Below are 6,421 nucleotides of genomic sequence, written 5' to 3' on the forward strand. Positions count from 1 at the left end.
ACTCTGTCCTCTAGGGGCGCTGTGGGTCAGAATGGACTCCAGGCAGTGGATGTGGTTTGGGCTTTGCTTCCGTGAAGACTGACAGCCTTGGAGACCCTGTGGGCAGTTCCACTCTGTCCTCTAGGGGCGCTGTGAGCTGGAATCAACTCCATGCAGTGGTTGTAGTTCCTGGTTTTTTAGTCTTTACAGGAACAGATTGCCTGGTCTTTGTCCTACAGAGTCTCTGGGTAGGTTCAAAACACCAACCTTCTGGTTAGCAGGCAAGCACTTAACTGCTGTGCTAGCAGGGCTCATTGTTTAAACTATACATGTACATTCTATTGTATGTGCTTTATGGATTTTTTTTTCTTTTATTGTGATTTAAGTGAAAGTTTACAGAGCAAATTCACTTTCCATACAGCAGCTCACATACACTTTGTCTCATGACGTTGACTGCTATCCCCACAATGTAACAACTCTCTTCCCACCTGCTCCCCATAGTTACCTCTTCCCTGTGTCCATCCCTCCATGCACCCCTGCCCCTTGAGCTGTCTCTCTGTACATACACAGCACTTCTTTCTCCCATGATTGATCTCTCCAAGGAGTGTATCTACCTCAGGTAAATGTTCAACTCATATTGCCTGTCTTTTGTTTGGCTGGAAGCCACAGGTGTGGGTTCAATTCCAGACCCGAATGGCAGCTAGGGGCCATAGTCTCAGTGGTTGCACCAGTCTCTTCTGGACCAGCAAACTTGCCCCCCCCTTTTTTTCCAAATGATTTTGAGTTTTGTTCCACATTGTTCTTCCTCTCTATCCAGGATCTCCTCCATAGATCCCCCTCCAAGTGGATGACAGTGGTAGGCAGGCACATCTAGTTCTTCTGGTCTCATAATTGTATAGGCTGCAGATCACATGATGTACCAGTTGCTACGACTAATTGATTCCATTAGTCTTTGGTTTTCTTCATTTTTGTTTGCTCTGGACGAGGAGAGACCCATCGTTGCATCTAGATGGCTACTTGCAAGCTTTTAAGATCCTGGTCACTGCTCGCCAAAGTAGAAGGTGGAACAATGTTTTGTATAGTATGTTATGCCAGTTGAGCTTGATGTACCCTGTGACTATGGTCCTGAGTCCACAGGTTCAACTACTCACTCCCTCTGGGTAGCTGGCTGTGACCAAGAAGTGACTACAGCCTTCTCCTTTGTCAGCTCTAGTAAACACCTGGAAATTCTTACAGAACATACAAATACACTTGTAGAAATATTATCTGCCAACCCTATATATGCTCTTGGGTGCACTCTCCACTGCATAGACGTACCTAATAGTTCAGCCCACCCACCCATCTATCCACCCATATACCCATGTTTGCCTTCACTGACAATGCAGTACTGTATATGCAAAAGGGTTCACCTTTGTTGTCTATACCTCCTATGTACCTCTCTATGTCTTCTTCTTCCTCAATGCCACCGTGTTGATCACTCACATTTGGTATATTGTCCTTCTTCTCTTCACCCAAATCAATATTTATCCCTACCTATCTAACAGTGTTCCCTAACCTCCCCTCCCACCCCTGGTAGCCAACAAAGAAAATTTCCTTCCATAGGTAAACCTTTCCTTGGCTTTTACAATAATGGACTAATACAGTATTTGCCCTTCTGTGATTGACTTATTTCATTCAGCATAATGTCCTCTAAGTTCATCCATGTTATGCGGTGTTTTGCAGATTCTAGGTTATTCTTTAGGGTTGCATAGTATTCCATTGTGTAAATGTACCATACTTTGGTTATCCATTGCTCAGTTGATCGACACCTAGGTTGTTTCCATCTTGTGGCTATTGTAACTAGTGCTGTGATGAACATGGGTGTGCATGTGTCTGTTCTGGTCATGGCTCTCACAACTTTAGAATATATACCTAGTAATGGAATGGCTGGGTCAAATGGTATTTCTAATTCTAACTTTTTAAGGAATCGCCATACTGCTTTCCACAATGGTTGTACCATTTTACAGTCCCACCAGCAGTGTATGTCTGGCTCTCACTTCTTTAGGATATATACCTAGTAATGGGATTGTTGGGTCAAATGGTATTTCCAACTCTAACTTTTTAAGGAATCACCATACTGCTTTCCACACTGGTTGTATTATTTGACATTCCCACCAGCAGTGTATGAGAGTCCTAATCTCTCCACATCCTTGCTAGCATTTGTTATTTTCTGTCTTGTTCAACTTTGCTACTAGTGCTGGGGCAAGATGGCATCTCATTGTTTTGATTTGCACCTCTCTACTGGCTAATGATCATGAGCATTTCTTCATATGTTTGTTGGCCACCTGAATATTCTCTTTGGTGAAGTGTCTATCTATGTGTTCAGCCCATTTTTAAATTGGATTATTTCTCTTTTTGTTATTGAGGTGTTGGAGTTTTCTATAAATTCTAGAGATAAGTCCCTTGTCTGATGGGTCATTGCCGAATATTTTTTCCCAATCTGTAGGTTCTCTTTTGACTCTCTTGGAGAAGTCTTTGAAAGCATATAAAAATTTAATTCTTAGAAGGTCCCATTCATCTAGTTTCTCTTCTCCTGTCTTTGCATTTTGGGTTATGCTTGATAGTCTATTCATGCCATATATTGTTGTTGTGTTGTTATATGCCGTCGAGTTGGCCCCGACTCATAGCGACCCCTTCTTGGGTTTCCGAGGCAGTATCACTATGGAAGTAGGATTGCCCAACCTTAGGGCCCCTAAATTTGTCCCTAGTTTTTGCTTGAGGAACTTTGTAATTTTGGGTTTCACATTTAAGTCTTTGATCTATCTGGAGTTAGTTTTTGTGTATGGTGTGAGGTACAGATCTTATTTCATTTTTCTGCAAATGGATATCCAGTTTTGCCAGCACCATTTTTTAAACAGTCTTTTCCCCCATTTAGTGGATTTCAGCCTTTTATCAAAGATTAGATGACCATAAGTCAAAGGATCAATTTCTGGGTTTTTAATTCTATTCCATTGGTCTATGTGTCGGTCATTGTACCAGTACCAGGCACTTTTGACTACTGTGACTATATAACAGGTTTTGAGATCTGGCAGTGTGAGACCTCCTACTTTGTTCTTCAATAGTGCTTTGCTTATCCGAGGTCTCTTTCCTTTCCAAATAAAGTTGTTGTTGTGTTGTTATTTGTTGTTATGTGCCAACGAGTCAGTCCCAACTCATAACAACCCCTGCTTGGGTTTCCGAGATGGTATCCATATGGAAGTAGATTGCCCAACCTTCCTTCCAAGGAGTGGCTGGTTGGTTTGAACTGCCAGCCTTCTGGTTAGCAGTCAAGTGCCTTAGCCACTATGCTACCAGTTAATGATTGGTTTTTCCATATCCTTAAAGAATGTTGATGGCATCTGGATTGGGATTGCATTGAAAGTATAGATTGCTTTGGGTAGAATTGACATTTTCACAATGTTCAATCTTCCTATCCACAAGCATGGTATGTTCTTCCATTTATGAAGATCTCTTACAGTTTCTTGAAGTAGTCTTTTGTAGTTTTTCTTTGCACGGGTTTTTTGTGTCCCTGTAAGATTTATTCCCAAGTATTTTATTTTTTGGTAGCTATTGTAAATGGTGGGAGCTCTGGTAGCATAGTGGCTAAAGCACTTGACTGCTAACCAGAAGGCTGGCGGTTCAAACCCACCAGCCACTCCTCGGAAGGAAGGTTGGGCAATCCTACTTCCGTAGTGATACTGCCTCGGAAACCCAAGGAGGGGTTGCTATGAGTCGGGGCTGACTCGATGGCACATAACAACAACAACAACAACAACACTGTAAATGGTACTGATTTCCTTATTTCCTTTTCAGCAATCTCTTTGCTGGTATAGAGGAATCCAGCTGAGTTTTGGATGCTGATCTTGTATCCTTCCACGATGCTAAATCTCTCAACTAGTTCCAGTAGATTTTTGACTGAGTCTCTTGGGTTTTCTAGGTATTGGATCATATCATCAGCAAATAGGGATAGTGTGACTTCTTCCTTACCAATTTGTATGCCTTTGGTTTCCCTTTCTTGCCTTACTGCCCTGGCTAGGACTTCCAATACAATGTTGAATAGAAGAGGTGATAGAGGGCATCCTTCTCTGGGTCCTGTTTGCATGGGGAATGGTTTCAGTCTCTCTCCATGGAGAATACTGTTGGCTGTTGGTTTTGCATAGAGGCCCTTTATGTCCCTTCTTTTCCTATTTTGCTGTGAGTTTTGATCAGGAATGGGTGTTGGATTTTATCAAATGCCTTTTCTGCATCAATTGATATGATCATGTGGTTCTTCTCCTTTGTTTTATTTATGTGGTGGATGACGTTGATTGTTTTTCTAATGTTGAACCATCCTTGCATACCTGATATGAACCCCACTTGGTCATAATGAATGATTTTCTTGATATGTTGTTGGAGTCTATTGGCTAGGATTTTGTTGAAGGTTTTTGCATCTATATTCATGAGGGATATTGGTCTGGTTTCCTTTTGAGTGCTGTCTTTGCCTGGTTTTGGCATCAAGGTTATGCTTGCTTCATAAAATGAATTAGGGAGGATTCCATCCTTTTGTATGTTTTAGAATAGTTGGAATAGGATTGGTGTCAGTTCTTCTCTGAATGTTTGGTAGAATGTAGAATTCTCTGGTGAAACTGTCTGGGCCAGGACTTTTTTTGTTGGTTAATTTTTTTATGACCTGTTCAGTTTCTTCTTTTGTTACGGATCTGTTCAACTTTTCCACATCAGTGTGTGTTAGTTTAGGTAATTGGTGTGTTTCTAGAAGTCTGTCCATTTCTTCCAGATTTTCAAATGTGTTAGAGTACAGTTCTTCATAGTGTCCTGATATTGTCCGTTTTATTTCAGTTGGTTCTGTTGTGATGTCACCCATTTTGTTTCTTATTTATTTGTATTCTCTCCCTCTTTTCCTTTGTTAAATTTGCCAGTAGTTTGTCAATTTTATTAATCTTCAGAAAACCAACTTCTGGTCTTACTGATTTTTTCTATTGTCTTTCTATTTTCTGTTTCACTGATTTCTGCTTGAATCTTTATTATTTTCTTTCTTCTGGTGACTGAAGGCTTTTCTTGCTATTCTTTTTCTGATTGTTGGAGATGTTGATTTAAAGTGTTGATTTTGACCCTTCTTTTTTGATGTGTGCATTTATTGGTATAAATTAGCCTCTGATCACTGCTTTTGCTGTGTCCCAGAGATTTTGGTATGTTGTGTTTTCATTCTCATTTGATTCAAGGAATTTTTTAATATCATTTTTCATTTCTTCTCTGATCCAGTTTTTCTTAGTGATGGTGTTGTTCAGTTTCCATGTGTTTGCTCTTTTTCCATTGATCTTCCTATTGTTGATTTCTCATGTAATAGCATTGTGATCTGAGAGGATGCTTTGCAGTATTTCAATGTTTTTAAATTTATAAAGCCTTGCTTTATAGTCTAACATACAGTCTATCCTGGAGAATATTCCATGTGCACTGGAAAAGAATGTATATTATGTTTGTTTGTTTGTTTGTTTTTAATTGGAGTGCTCTGTAGATGTCTATAAGGTCAAGTTGGTGGATTGTATTGTTTAGCTCTTTTGTGTCTTTGTTGAGTTTTTTTCCAGTTGTTCTATCTTTCATTGAAAGTGGTATATTAAAGTCTCCCACTATGACTGTGGAGTCTATTTGCCTTTTCAACTCTTTTAAAGTCTGATTTATGTGTTTTGGGGCTCTTTCATTGGGTCCATAAATATTTATTATGGTTATATCTTCTTGTTCAATGGATCCTTTAATCATTATATAATGTCCTTCCTTGTCTCATACGGTGGTTTTTGTCTTAAAGTCAATTTGATCAGAAATTAATGTTGCCACTTCTGCTCTTTTTGGGTTGCCATTTGCTTGATATATCTTTTTCCAACCTTTGATTTTTAGTCTATTTTTGTCTCTGTCTCTACGATGTATCTCTTGTAGACAGCATATTGATGGGTTATGTTTTCTTATCCAGTCTGCAACTCTTCATCTCTTGAGTGGTGCATTTAATCCATTGCCACTCAGTGTAATTATCGACAAGTATGAATTTGTTGCTGTCATTTTGTTATGTGGTTTTTCCTGGTGTTCCTGGTTTCTTTGTTCCATATCATTTTCTGTGCTGAGCTCATTATGTTTATGAATTGTGTTATCATTTCCTTTGTAGCTATTGTTTTAGTATTTGCTAAATATTTGTACTAGTCCTCTTTTTTATTGTGATGTGAAGGTTTATCATTCTCCTTTGAGGCTAGCTGTGTTATTTCTGGATTATGTCATCTTGTGTATCAACACAGCTATGGACATATCCTGTTCTGGAATTCCTATTACATGTAGGTCTTTCTTATGGTATCCCACATGAACCTTAGGCTTTCTTCATTTTGTTTTGATCTTTTTTCTGATTGATCCCTTTCCAAAGAAGTATTCAGGTATTTGTCTTCAA

Source organism: Orycteropus afer, unplaced genomic scaffold (genome assembly GCF_000298275.1).
Source record: "Orycteropus afer afer isolate SDZICR_OR568_19922 unplaced genomic scaffold, OryAfe1.0 scaffold00018, whole genome shotgun sequence".
Classification (NCBI taxonomy): Eukaryota; Metazoa; Chordata; class Mammalia; order Tubulidentata; family Orycteropodidae; genus Orycteropus; species Orycteropus afer.